The 15,522-nt window shown below is 34.0% G+C and overlaps 1 protein-coding gene across 1 annotated transcript in view; it reads right to left on the bottom strand.

The window, feature by feature from the left end:
- The window catches only part of EYS (eyes shut homolog), a 1,696,347-nt gene that overhangs the window by 1,474,286 nt on the left and 206,539 nt on the right, over nt 1-15,522 (bottom strand).

Genomic DNA, 15,522 nt, shown 5'->3' with positions numbered 1-15,522 from the left:
AAATGTATGGCAGCAAAGAGAAAATAAATAATAGCGTTTGATAAAAGCAAAAATGTGAGAGGAACAATGAATAAAAAGATAACAGTGGATACAAATTTAAATTTAACTCTGACAGTTGTGAAAATAGAAAATGACTTGTAGCATGAAGAATATACATTTGCTACATAATTTTCTAACATGTTTCAAAGGGATTTTGTATTTATCAAAGGAAGGATTTAAGTACAAATTTACAAACATATAGTTTTTACTTCTTGATTACAATGCCATCTACCTAATAAGTCCTCCATGTAGACTCTCCCATATTCTACTAATTTACCTATAAAGGCAAAACACACACACACACGACACACACACACACGACAAAGCAAACACAGGATCCCTGAAGACTGAGACGTGGCTATAATAGCTAGTGTCCAGTTGGAAATACAAACTCTGTACTAGGTTATCCCAAGTGAATTTGAAATGGGGAATAGGTTACACAGATTTTAGAGAGATCCAAGAATAATAATGGAACCCTGAGGTAAGCAAAGGTAACATCTTCAAGAGTAGTTACTACGCTCTTAAGGACAGGGGAACATGGGGAAGAGGCATGGTTACCAGAATCTTAAAGCATAGAAGGTTCCCACAGAGTAAATAGTCAGACCTCCTAGGGGAGGGCTCCTGTAGCTGCTGCTGTAGCTGCTCCTCTTATTTTTAGATAATAATAGGGAGTCATTTGTTAAAGAAATCTGGAAAATGCAGTTTTGCAGAGCTCCAAAACAACTACCAAAGAGAGAAGTCTAGAAAGCTGACTTTGGATCTGAGAAAGTAAACAGACAAAACACTGGAAGACAACCTATTGGGAATTTTTTAATGAAACAAACTTGTTAGAAACCTTAGGTTTTACTTTATGAATGAAAACAACAAAATACATATCCTGTCTGACTGTCGCATTACTCCAAGTTACAAGACATTTATAGACAGACAAGGCTGTCTTTATAGATTTTATAATCTTAATTCTCACCAAAATATTCTTGCATTTAACCATATCCATGTAGGTAGGGAAACTACCAGGGATCAGAGGAACAGGAGAGCAGCGTATTCCTTGCTGTTAAGAAATGTGTCCTGGTAAACTCAGATAGACATGAATGTCTGTAAGAAAAGCAGAGGCAAGGATAGCCCCGGACTTCCCTGGTGACGCAGTGGTTGAGAGTCCGCCTGCCGATGCAGGGGACACGGGTTCGTGCCCCGGTCCGGGAAGATCGTGCATGCCACAGAGCAGCTAGGCCCGTGAGCCATGGCCACTGAGCCTGCACGTCCGGAGCCTGTGCTCCGCAACGGGAGAGGCCACAACAGTGAGAGCCCTACGTACCGCAAAAAAAAAAAAAAAAAAAAAAAAGCCCCAATAGCAGCTCAAACACAGGGTTGTGATTTTTTTGTGTGTGTATCCCAAGGCACAAAACCATAGACCTAGAAGGAGCTAAGTCCTATGCAATATAGCAGAACTACACTTAGGTGAATGCTTGGTTTGCCAGAAAACTGGACTGGAGCACTGAATGTTAATTTACCCTCTAGTCTATATGATAATAGGCTCAATTATCATTCAGTGGAAACTTTAGAATAGGTTTAATTTATGATTCACATGTGCAGTCTTTAGCTAAGATCAAGTCATGATGGATCCTGGTACCTAGTTTATGGACAAGTGAATAGTAAAACAACCAGTGTGTTTATTAAAAATCAAGGAAAAAGTAACCCAGTCATTAAAACTTATGGAGGAAAATTTTTTCTATGACAGATGAAGATTAAAAATATCAACAAAATACTTTGATGAAAGATACAATGAAAGAAAGGTTGGGGATGATGTTACATTATGATGCCATTAAAATGGAGATGGGACATTTTATTAGGTATGTGGAAAGTTTGAGTAGTATCCATGAATTCAGCTTAAATGATGTATGATAAGATAATTGGAAAAGAAAAACTATGGAGGTACAAGACAAGAATCACAGGTTATTTCCAGGAAGAAGTAAGAAGAATTGAAAAAGGAAGAAATAAACAAATGACACTTTTCTTTAAGAAGAAAATAGAGGGCACCTGGGATCTATACAACTCAATCCAAAATTTTAATTACAGCTAAAAGAATCTTGATACCTTTGTCCTACTGTTTTGTAGTCTATGAACTTTCTCATATAATAGTCTTATGTGATTATTTAAATTTTAATCAGCTATAATTACATAAAGTTAAAAATCAACTTCCTCAGTCTGGGTAGCCACTTTTCAAGTGCTCAATAGCCATATGGGCTAGCCAGATACTGTATTGTACAGTGAGATATAGAGTAGGTATAGAGTATCCTGACCATTACCAAAAGTTCTATTTGCCAGTGTTTTTCCAGAAAAATCACTGTTAGGAAACAAGAAGAGGTGGTCTTGAAGATTTATGTAAAAGGAGTATTACCTTAGTAATATACAAAAAGGAAATTTTAAAAAATCATATTATACAGCTTAAATGAATTATATTCATAAAATTATGAACAATTTAAAACTATGATTTAGAAGAAACTTTCAGCATATTAGAAAACTTTCCCACAATTATAAGTAAAATTTAAATATTTGGGATCCTTTCAACTTTGGAAAGTAAACATGGATTTATATGCCTATTTGAAGTAGTTTTAATGTGTAATGTCAATGCTAGTTTTCTCTGAGTGGTAAGATTATCTAGTATTTCTCTGCTCAAAATTGCCTTATTTATCCTGATATACAAGTGTTATTTACAGTTAAACACGTTATTTTATAGTTAGGAATATACCCCTTTAAAATAAGATAAACATACGTATGTATTAATGCAAAGTGAACAGAAAATTTGAAATTATTGACTATATTAAAATACTATTTGAAAAGGGAGAGACCGCTGTCCCTGGTCTCTCCCTCTGCACACTTGTTGCTGCTCTGATGGAAGCTTTCTGCTTATGCACCACAGTGGCCTTCAGGGCTCTTTTCTAAGAGTTCTGAGAAAAATATTCTTTTGCTTTTAAAATAATTTGAATTAAAATCTCTATAACCAGTATTCCTTTGTCTGTGTGGTGATCTAAGATAGAATTACATGTAAAACATTGTAATTTATGTATATACATATATATATTAAAATATGTAGTAAAATAATCACAGCTCTTAAATTAAGGTTAAAAGGCAAAGATGATATATTTAAACTACATTTTAGTTTATGTTTACATATTCATGTTTTAGATTATACAGTAATTTATTGAGAGATTTGTCTTAAATTAGTAAAACAAGTTTATACAAATGGAGTGTGTATATCTCTTCACATATATCTATACATCAAAAGGTCAAAGTATGTGAATGTCCACTCATATGTACAATTTCTTAGTATCAATATAAACATAGTATCACAAAATATTAATTTGCACAATATATAAAAATGCTGCAAAAATAATATTATAAACTGTCTTACCATTATATAAAATTAATATGACAAATACAGTAAATTTGCCAAAAAATATAGGTCAAAAATAAATACTATTTGTGTAAATTTCAAAACATTGTAATATTAGTACCACTTTGTTATAGTGGTGAAGGCAATTTTTCATATTAGAATACTTTGAGTGAAGAATAATACAGAGTGTGAAAAGTAGAATAAGTAGATGGTATGAACAAGCTTTATAAAATTCAATACAAACACATAACAAAGAATGTTAAAACTATTTCATGATCAATACTCAATAGTACCTGGTGTATAGATAACACAAAAACATATTTTCTTAACCTGTAAAATTTACTGGGCTCTAACATATTCTATCATCCTAATGTATATTACTTATAAACATCAAAATGTACTTTTGAGAATTTATTTTTGGTGACAGTTTTACAGCCTATATGTTACGGCAAATAAAGGTCAAAATCATTTTCCAATTTGTCTAAGACGCAACATATATATCTCAAAATTAGCAAAATCCTTATCTGAATTAAAGCTACATTTAAATGTGAATCACATTAATCAATTAATCAACCAATCAATCTAGGATTTATTGAGTGAATGACCCTTGGCAATGCTGCTTAATACTTATGGTCCATTAAGCAGGACCAAAGAGCAAGGCAATCAAAATGAGTTAATATTGCATCTGATTAGGAGAAATTGAAGAACGCGAAGTGATCTGGGGTCCATCTTTACAATATATGTGCTCTTGTGATTGTCAGCTAGAATCCAAATTAGATGTATCATTTTAAGCACACCACTTAATTTCTTGATTGTTTTTACATGTATAAATTAAGGTTGTATCAATTTTAAACACTTATTTAAATCTAGCGTCTATGGTCATTTTATTCCATGAAGACAGGTGTATCATGGATAGCAATGCCTCTTTCAAAGAAAAGGGGTAAATCTAAATGCTGAAAATTGTATTATCACCTGTAAAAATGTATTAAATATTTCACTGTAAAAATTGCCAAACATAATATCAGAGTGTATACATATGTATTTTTCTTCATGTGTTTAAATATTATGAATTATTATTAAGGGAATTATTTTTAAATACAAATAATTATTTACAGTACCCTCTTCTAATTGTTCATTTTTTGTGGTAATCAAAGCCGACCTGGAAGCAGGTGATGTAATGAACAGTAGCGGTAGCAAAGGGAGGGAGCTCCTTTAGTAAGGAAAGTCTGAGAATGAGATAGTTCAGTTGACATGTGGTTGATGAGCAAGAAAAGGTATGGGAATGGTCACGCGAAAAGCCCTCTATGCCAGAAAAATAAAGAATGCAAATGATCTTCATGTTCAAGGGGGTGAAGGGCAGGCAGAGAAATAAACCTGAGCTGGAGAATAAGCCAAGGAAAGAACACATAGGGTTTCCTGGGTTATGGTAGGACGTCTAGATGACATGCTAAGGATACCGAGGGGCTACGAAGTTAATAGCATTATCTGATTTAAATACACACTAAAAATACTTGACTTATGTGGAAGATGGATAGTAGGGGAAAGATTGGAAGCATGGAGATCAACTATGAGATATTTTTGAGAGATGAGAGGTCTCATTTAAGCGATGTTAGTAACCTTCACAGGGGAAGAAACAGCTAAATTGGAGTAAATGAATACGATGAGTGTAAATTTTAAAATAGAATAAACTAGGTTTGTGGGGATTAAGTGAGAGGAATGCATCAAGAAAAGTCCTTTATTTTTTTCCTTCAGTTTTTGGGTGGATCAATATAAATTTATTGTACTAGCAGGAGGAATGTGAGCACAAGTATGAGGGAAAGTGGTGAAGCATCAGTGTTTTAATTCTGGCATCGAGTGTTTAATTGATCTGATATATTTATACTGATAGAGGTATCAAATGAGATGTGTGACTCTGGCCCTTAAAGAAATCAATGGGAGAAAATTATTTTTTTTATTATTCACATGTAGATGATATGATACATTTTTGATGCTCACAATTATCCTCTCCCTGACTTTGTGATACTTCACTGAGGTAAGCGTTTAGCTTTGAAATGTATGATTTTGGGTTTGGACATATGACTTGCTTGACCAAACAAAATACAGTTGGGGATGACACCGTGCCAGTTCTGAGCTTAGGTCTTAAGATACTTCCAGTACTTCCGCTCATCTTTTTTGTGCTTGTATCATCTGCCATGAGAAGATTCTGGGTATCTGTTGGTTCTTAAATGAAAGATAGATGGGATAACACTGAAACAAATCCTCAGCCTGAAGCATAACCACCCCAGTCACCCTGGATGTCTATGAGCAAGACAAATAAGTGGTTATAGATCTAAGTAATAGAGCTTCAAGGATTGTTGTTTTACAGAAATATCTCACCAGAAATATTGTTAAAACAGATGGCATGTAAACTAGAAATTCAAACTAAGATCTTCTAGACTAGATTTAGAAGGAAAAGAGAAGAGGAATCAGGGCTAGGGCAATTCATCTTCCTGAGGCCTGGTAGAAGAGAAGAAACTAGCAGAATTTTTTTTTTTTTTAAATGTCAGGAATGTAAAAGCAAGCATTGCTGGAAATCAAGATAACTTTTTTCAAAAAAGTCAAATAGGACAATTGTATAGAATGCCAATTAGCAGTAGAGAAGTATGAGGACAGAGAAGTGTTCATCTCTTAATTATAACCTCAACGTATCTTAATTGGCATATAATCCAAGTTTGCACAAATTGAAGCATATAAAAATATACTAGGGGGCTCATAATCTTCAAGTAGATTTATATGATCTTTATTAAGAAAAAATAAAGCTTCATGGAGTATATACACATATGGAGTACGCTGATATAGGAAATGTGAATCCACCAGATTTGATGAAGATCCAAAATAAAATGGGATTTCAGTTGTTAGTAGAGGACAAAGAAGCCATGCAGAATATTCCACAGCTTAAGCTGTATCTCTGAGTAGGACACACTAGAGGGTTTACAGGTCTGCATAGCAGAGCGCTGGAGAGTTAGCAGCTGAAAGAAAATTGAGCATTATACTTTCTTCTACTAAGTTTAGAGATATGATTTTTTTTCAAAATAAGAAATCTGTCTTTTAATGGATATTTCTAAACTTTCCATGAGATTTCCAGTGCATTGTGGAATGAGGTGTTTTATTTTAAAAGTGTCTCACAAATCCAGGAATAGACATATTGGCAAAACTTACCCCATCGTTCACTCAGCACATTTATCCTGCACCTACCACGTACTAGGTACTCAGGTAGTTTGAGTTTGCAAAACAGTATGAAATATGGACCTGCTTTTTTTTTAAAAAAAAAAAAAATTTACTTTTTTTATACAGCAGGTTCTTATTAATTATCACTTTTATACACATCAGTGTATACATGTCAATTCCAGTCTCCCAGTTCATCCCCCCACCCCCCCCTCACCCCCCCCCACTAGGGACATGCTTTTTATAGAAATACTTAGAAACACTTTCTCTTTCCATATGCTGGGACTCATATGTTAAGTAACATTTGCTATAGTTTATCACCTTTTAAAGATCCCTTTGTGAACCACACATATCTTCCTTGGGAAACTGGTTAAAGGAAAATGGGGGTTGAATGTATATACAGAATAGTCTGAAGACTTCAGTGTGAAAGCAAAGCTATTAATGAAGAGATGAAGTAAAAGTAAAATAGGTAGAGGGGGTAAAACTCTTAACATAAATGAATGCAACATTTGGCACCAATTAATCAATCTAAAATAAGAATAAAATGAAAATATAACTGTGCAAGTATAACTAAGATGGCTATATAGTGCTAAGAGAAATAATACGACCCAGAAATTCCACTTCTAGGGGTATACCCAAAAGAATTGATAAGTTGCTCGAACAAAACATTTTACACAAAATTCAGCAGTGTTACACACAGTAGTTAAAGGTTAGGACACTGTAGTCCAAATGTCCACCAACTGATTAATGGATAAACACAACATGGTATACCAAATAATAGAATATTAGTCAGCCATAAAATGAATGAAGTCCTGGGCTTCCCTGGTGGCGCAGTGGTTGAGGGTCCGCCTGCCGATGCACGGGACACGGGTTCGTGACCCGGTCCGGAAAGATCCCACATGCCGCAGGGCGGCTGGGCCCGTGAGCCATGGCCACTGAGCCTGCGCGTCCGGAGCCTGTGCTCCGCAACGGGAGAGGCCACAGCAGTGAGAGGCCCGCGTACCGCAAAAAAAAAAAAAGAAAGAGAGAGAAGTACCAATACATACTGCAAGACAGATGCATCCCGACAACTTTATGCTAAGTGAATGAAGCCAGACAAAAAAGGCCACATATTTACGAAATGTTCTAGAATATAGGCATGTCCAGAACAGGCACATTCATAGAGAGAAAGCAGTTTAATTGTTTTAAGGTGCTGAGGCAGAGGAAATGAAGAGTAGCTGCTTAATAGGTAGGAGTTCTCCATTTAGGATTACGGAATTATCTGGATCTAGTGGTGATGGCTGTACAACATTGTGAATTTACTAAATGCAAAGAACTGTACACATTACATTTGTTAAAATGGTATATAGTATGTAATTTTAACACACCTACACACACAATGGTGTAGACTCATGAATCACAATTTCTGTGTTCAAATCCTGGCTTTGCCATTAATCAGTTATGTGATTTCGGAGAAATAATTATGATCCTCTCTTCCTCACCAGAAGATGATGAGTAATTTTACATAAAATGAGAGTAATTGTAGTACTTATTTCACATCCTTGTTATAAGAATAAAAAGAGTTAATTCAGAAAAAGAGACCTTAAACAAATGCCAGCACATAGTTATCACCCCCCAAAATGTTAGATACTACTCAAATATTTTGGTAAATTCCTAAGAAGAATAAGAAACCTGTCACAGTGTTTAAAACTCAGTGAAGGAGATGAAAAAAAGGAGAACAAAGCAAGCTCCTTAATGTTGCTTTAAAACATTAAAAACTGATGTTTCAAAGGTTCAGAGAGTGAAAAGGCAACTCAGAATTGGAAGAAACATTTGCAGTTCATATCCTTTATGAGGACTTCATATCTAGAATATGTTAATAACTCCTACAACTCACAAACAAACAAAAATGCAACAACACTGTTTCTTTGAAACTAAAGGGAGATAACTGAATAAAAGGATGTTTTTTGTTTGGTTTTCAGATTGAGTTATAATTGATAAATAGGAATTGTGTATATTTCAGATGGACACTTGATGTTTTGATGTATGTATAAGTTGTAAAGTAATCACAACAATAAACATAATTAACATATCCATAACATTATATACTTACTATTCTCTTTTCCATTGTGTGTGTGTGTGTGTGCGTGTGTGCATGTGTGTGTGTGAGAACACTAAGGTTCCACTCTTTTAGAAAATTCAAATATACAATGCAGTACAGTATTTTTAACTATAGTCACTATATAGTACATTTGATCTCCATAACTTCCTGTGTCTGGCTTATTTCATGCGTCACAATAAAAGGATGCTACTGAAATGCCTAGTAAGAAGAAAGCTGAAAAATGTCCATTTTATTTGGCAAGATATAGACCATTTGAGTGCAGTGATGGTGGAGGAAGTCATATTTAAGTGGTCTGAAGAATAAGAGGCAAAGGAAGAAGACAGAAATTGTAGACAGGAATTTGAATACGTTTTTCCATGAACAAGAAAAGATTTATAGGGAGATAATATTGCAAAATGGATTGCTCTTTGTGTGCGTATGTTATATAATGGTAGCGATTTGAACCTTAATTAAAGGTGTTAGAAAAGATAAAATTATTGGAGAAAAATCAATATATAGATGAGAGAATGTATTATTAATAAACAAAGATGCAGAGGAAAAGCAGCAGTCTGCAGAAGCCTCAGGGAGATTAGAATGAAGATAAGAAAAGAAGACCCTTGAGTTTGAACAGAAAGTGGGGTGCAGGAGGGTGGTAATGTAGCCATTCTATTCTATAGCCTGATAGGAAGAAGAGGAAGCAATTCATGGACACTGATCGCCCTTTCTTTCTAAGATTGGTGCTGGTTGGCAAATAGCAGAAATTAGAGGAAGGTAAAGAAAAGTGAACAAAATTATTTAGGAAACTGACTATTAAAACTCAGAAGCCTAGTATGATATCCGAGTAGTTTGTGGGCCCATTTTAGATTGAGAATCATGGATTTATTCTAAGAGAATTCTACTTTATTATGAAAAAATATAGTTTTACATAACTGTCCAATTGAAGGCACAGTAAAAGTGTCAGCCAGATTTTTCCAGAGATCTGTGACACCTACATACATCATCAAGGAATCTTAGAGGAGTGTTATTAAAATCATCAACCATGTAATCTAAGTCATAAGGAGAAATGAGAATAAAGGAAAGATTGATGAATTGGTAGGAAGAATGGGAGTCAATGAACTATGAAAAGAGAATATTTGTACAATAGCCACTTGAGTAACAAAGCGTAGAATGTATCAGAGGCTACTTGCTGTTTAAACATCTGTTCTTCTCATAACACAATAGAAGCAATCCAAAGATAAATTAAATAATCAAGTTCTTAACAGAATGAGCCACAGTTCTTGCCTTTGCTTTACTATCATATAATTTTCTCCTAGATTAATTACATTGTGTTCCTGTGTCTTGTTCCATATCTGGAAAGATTTTAAAACCAAAATAGAAAAAAAATACAAATAATTGGTGAATAACAAAGCATTGAGTCATCTACTACATGGATTTAGCAATCATGTAATAAGATAAATGTATTGATGCAATTAGTCATGTTTTCCTCCAAAATACTATTACACTAGAGCATCATGTTTTAATACCTCTTTTTAAATTAGATATTAGTTATGAATCTCCAACTCTTAAAAAACATTTTTAAGATAGAAAAATAAACTACTTTGGCTAAATGTAATTATCAAAAAGGAAAAATTTATTTCCATGGATCTATTTCCTGGATTTCCTTAGATTTGAATGACTGGCCTACCTCACATGTGGAGGACCTTTTCACACACCCCAGAGTTACAATGTTGATACAACAATTATGTTCCTTTGAGTCATATCTTTCTTAGAGAGTAAGTCCTGGAATTTGACTATACATTATTTATGTATTATTTATGTAAGTAAAAATTTTCAGTAGTGATATGTGTGTCCAAGCTATCACTCTTTTTGAAAAAAAAATATTATTATATAGGTCAGTGACTTAACTCTTGCTAAGTGGTATTTCACTGGTACTGGAAATATTTAAGAAAAGCACAAATTAAATATATGTTTCATAGGGAAATTTTTAAAAATTTTCAACTTGAAAACTTCATATAGGTGTATGCATACACATACATACATATTTAATGCCATAGGTACATACATATATAATATATATCCATATGTATTATATATGCAGAAGATAAAAAGGTAGAGATCCTTAAAACTAAACAAGACAAAACCAAGGAAGCAGAAAAAAATCAAGAAATCAAACAAAACCAGCTCATTTTAATGAAGTCCAATGACTAAAGGAGTTAAATTCTGAAAGCAGTATGTGTAAAGTAAATTCCATCCTCTCAAAGGAGAGATTCATAGGGTAACATTTTCTTGTGTTGGCAGAGGAAATCATGAGGTGGGCTCAAACCCAGTGAAAGTCTATGAGTGTTGTAGATTTCATTTTGCTTTTTGCCTTGACACTGGATATGCAAAAGGATGAAGGACAAAGAATGAATTTGCTTTTAAGCTGTCAGAAAATTATATGCATAGGCCCTTTTTTTTAATCTTCTGCAGTGTTGCTCTGTAATTAGATTTAACAATAAAACATTGGTTAATATCTTCTTAGTGAAAAGATATTGCCTCCTTTGAAAGACTCCAATCATAGAATATATTTATGATTTCTTAAAATCCTTAGTTACCAGAGAACCTGAAGCTAGTTATTTGATTTAAAGACAAAAGGCAATCTTAAGTCACGAGGAGACATCATAAATTACAAGTCAAAAATGTGAACGGTTCCAAAATGCTGTGGGTGAAAGAATAGAAAAGGTTCTCCTGACAGTAAGCTGGAAAACTCATGCAGCAGTTGGTAAGTCTAATCTATGTAGTAAAGCTGAAAGACGATATTTAGATGTTTACATTTCTTACAAAAATGCTGTGTATTCACTTCCGCTTTACCTATAAAATACACTATGTAAATAAACAAGGCCAGTAGAAAATATGGGAAATTATATACTACAGTTTCTCAAGCTTTTTCTCTTCAGAAGTTCTAAGAGAAATATTCCCAAACAATCAGAGTTAAATCTGTGTGTGTGAGTGTGTGTGTGTGCGCACATCAATGCATGGTTTAAAGTATCAGAACTGTGGATGTGAATGTACTCACCAAAAAGAAAATGTCCACCTTTATTAAATTACTACAGATCATAAAACATAAGACAAAATTCTTTGATTTCTCATAATTGAGGTAATATTTGCAGTTAAAACACCACATTTTTTTGTGAGTTTGGGGAAAAGCTGATGAGCTGATGAGCCAGTAAATATCTTACTGGCTTTTGTTAAATGTTTAAACTTTTATTTCAATCTGTGTATTTACTTTTACATTCATTTAGTCTTTAACTAAATCTAATACACTATTTACATACCATTTATTATACTAAAATCTGGGAGTAAAATCATGAAAATATTATATCCTTTGCAAGTATTACATATAAACTATATTGGCATTTATTATACAGTATAATAATGCTAAAATATTTATCTAACATTATTTGACAGATCTATAATACTTGGTGAATATCCTTTAATATAGTATATAATATACTGCTGTATTTTAAAGTATTATTTTTTATGTATGGATTTCTATAATAATGAGAGTTTAAAATAAATATGCATAATTTATACATTTATAATTATGCATGGAAGTATTTTATGATAAAAAATACATAGGGCTAATAGTTAACAATCATAAGTATTATTGAAAGACTATGCAGTTTATGCATAGTTATACCTAATAATTGTTTATTCCATCAGAAAGACACATCAATGATCATTTGTTCAAAGAAAAACTTCTCATACAAAAACATCCAGACAGAAACATCCAAAATAATATTTGATCAAATATCTGGTCACTATGTCCCAGCCAATTTGACATGTAAAGTTAACTATCATAACAAATATGAAATAAAATACAAATCTAGAACTGAAAGTAAATTATAAATTTACTCTAAATGAAAGTATTAACCTTTATTATAATCCCTTTGATAAAAAATTGGATACAAAGTCACTAGATGAGAAGAGATGGCTTCTAGTATAGTAAATCTAAGTTGGATTCCTGATTAAAAAATACTTCTAAGAGAAAATAGATGATGATTCAAAATACAGTAAGAAGATATTATAGCTTGTGAATTAACAATCACCAGACATATAAAAAATGGCTAAGTATCTTCTATTATATAAAGTATAAAATTTGTTTAAATATCACTAACAGAATGGAAATGGTCTCATAATCTTAATAAAAACCCCACAAAACTCTATCGATATTAAATTTAAAACAGGTGCCTCTAACATAGCCAATTTCAGCCAAAACCAAAGAAGGATGGTCGTAAACCTCGAATGAATAAAAACTAAGCAGCAATCACAATATCAGAGAAATTAAATATGGTATTTTAACAGGTCAATATATATTGATAGAACTCCTCAGAACAATAAGGAAAGTACAGTGAGGAGAGAAGGTCTGTTTTATTCTTCTGAGTCATTTGTGATTGAGAATCAGAAGGCTTCTCCTAGGGTCTTCTATTCCAGGGCAAGGTGACCCTTCTGCAGAGCTAGGAGTGGACAAATTATTCAGGAGAGTCTCACAGAAGAATACATTACAGATCAGTGACTAGGAGAAGTTGAGTCACTTAGAGTGTCACCTGGCTTCTGAGGAAGCCTAGACCGATGAAATCACATGTTATAATGTCACCAACTTGAGTCACAAGGCAGGCAAAGCAAGTAACAATCAGCTGGAGAAGAGATATTAGCCCAGGTACAAAAGTAATCACAGGATGCTGTCAATTTAGAAACAGGGAGGGATGCAGAAACCACAAAATCTGACATATCCAATGTGTTTGTCTAGAGCTGCAGATGGAATTTTGTTCCTCCCCAGATCCATATGTTGAAGCCCTAACTCCCATGTGGCAGTATTTGAAGACAGGGCTTTTAGGAAGTAATTAAGATAAAAATAGATCATAAAGTGGATCCCTAATCCAACAGGACTGGTGAGCTTATATAGAGAGGGAAAAGGGAGCAATCTCTCTCTTTCCCCCTCCTCATAGGCACCCACCAGGGAAACCCAGATGAGGACACAGGGGAAGACAAGGCCCTGCAGGACAGGAAGAGAGCTCTCACCAGAACCAAGCTGTGATGGCTCCTGGATCTCAGACTTTCAGATTCCCGAACTTGGAAGACATAAACTCTTTGTTTAAGGCACCCAGTCTGTAGTATTTTGCTATGGCAGCTTGAGTAGGTTAAGATACCTTGGAATATCTTGCACTTCCTATAGGAACTGTTAAAATTGTTACATATGAGTATTTTAAAATGTGTCCCATTTATTTGTTTTGTTTTTATCCAATTCCTTAAAAACATAAATCAGTTACATGTAATAAACTATATTTATTAGTAGGAGAAACAGTGTATACAGGCTTTAAAGGTAAGGGAGTACTTGAGCTAAATTCAAAATGTATATAAAAGCATCATAGACTAAAGAAAAAAAGTCACAGAAGTCATACAAATAAAACTGCATTTTCTTTCCTACAAACCACAATTTTTATATGGGTAGATAAGCCAAGGCAGGTAGACACTGGCCATCTTTACACACAGAGACTCCACATGCTCTTCTGAAAGAGTGAAATGTAATTCTGGGTTAAGAAGAATCAGAGAAAAAGTGAAAGAGTGAAAGAGTGAAAGAGAGAAAGAGTGAAAAAGCCAGATTTGCATTTTAGGAAGATTCCTTTGGCAGCACTGTGGAAGTGGATTGGAAGCATGTTTGATTCTGGACAGGAAAATCTCTTTGGAGGCTGTTTGAATTCTCAAAATGAAAACTGATATATGTAGGCCTATACATAAGAAACGCCAGTATTTCTGGAGAGAATGAATATGAGAGTGATTTAAATGTTTGTTACAGCACATTCGATAAATGACTGACTGTGGGTGAGAGGGGGTCATCCCTGCATGACGGTGAGCTGTTGGGGTCAGCATGACACTTGGGTGAGTTATATTATCACTGAAATAGTGTCAAAAAAAGGGGGTAGTTGACAAAAGGTGAAGTTAATTTTTTCCTAGCTGGGTTTAAATATTTCCTCAATTTCTTCTAATAAATTCTCCATTAATAAACAAATCACCCCACTCACAGGAAGCTCCCATTAAGCATCTCCTGCCAGCAGTGTTAATACAATGAAGAGTCCTACATAATCTCTAGCTAGGTGACTGATTAAACTCCTTGTGGGTGGATTGGTTAACATCTTCTTGCAGAAACTGCTCAGGATTTCATATCTTTACTCAAATGAGAGAAACACTTTTGGAAGTGAAGGTAGAAAAAACAACGTATCTTTTCTCTTTTTCTTTTAAAATATTTTTTTCTCTACTCAAATCCTTTGAATTTTTTCTATGTTTATTCATTGAAAAGTCCTGCTGGGGCCATGATGGAGACAGAGAACTTAAATAGTTCTGTAAGCTAGATTCAGATACATATACTCTCATGATTTTTTCTTACTAATCTTGTTTGGATTTATGGTTGTTGATGATTTTTAGTCAGATACCGCCTGACTTGTGAACTCAAGACTAGCATTAAGACCAAGAGTGGGAATCAGGGTTCAAGACATTCAGAACAATATACGCATGTTTGAACAAAGGGAGGGAACTGAATCTACAAGCCACATGTGGTCTGGGAGAAACTGAAACTTTAAAGGATGAAGTGAGAGCCAACATTTTCATAGAAAACATCCCTGTTGTGCTTTGAATGCAGATGTGTCCATTACCTTAGTAACAAAACTTAACCTCCAATCAAGAATTAGAAGCAGGTTTTCTAATTCTATCCCAGGACTTTTTACCAATAATACATACCACCCCTTCCCTTCTTCCTTTCTTCGTTTTTTTT

This window comes from Phocoena sinus, chromosome 12 (genome assembly GCF_008692025.1).
Source record: "Phocoena sinus isolate mPhoSin1 chromosome 12, mPhoSin1.pri, whole genome shotgun sequence".
NCBI lineage: Eukaryota > Metazoa > Chordata > Mammalia > Artiodactyla > Phocoenidae > Phocoena > Phocoena sinus.
This window is presented reverse-complemented; position numbering and strand designations above follow the sequence as displayed.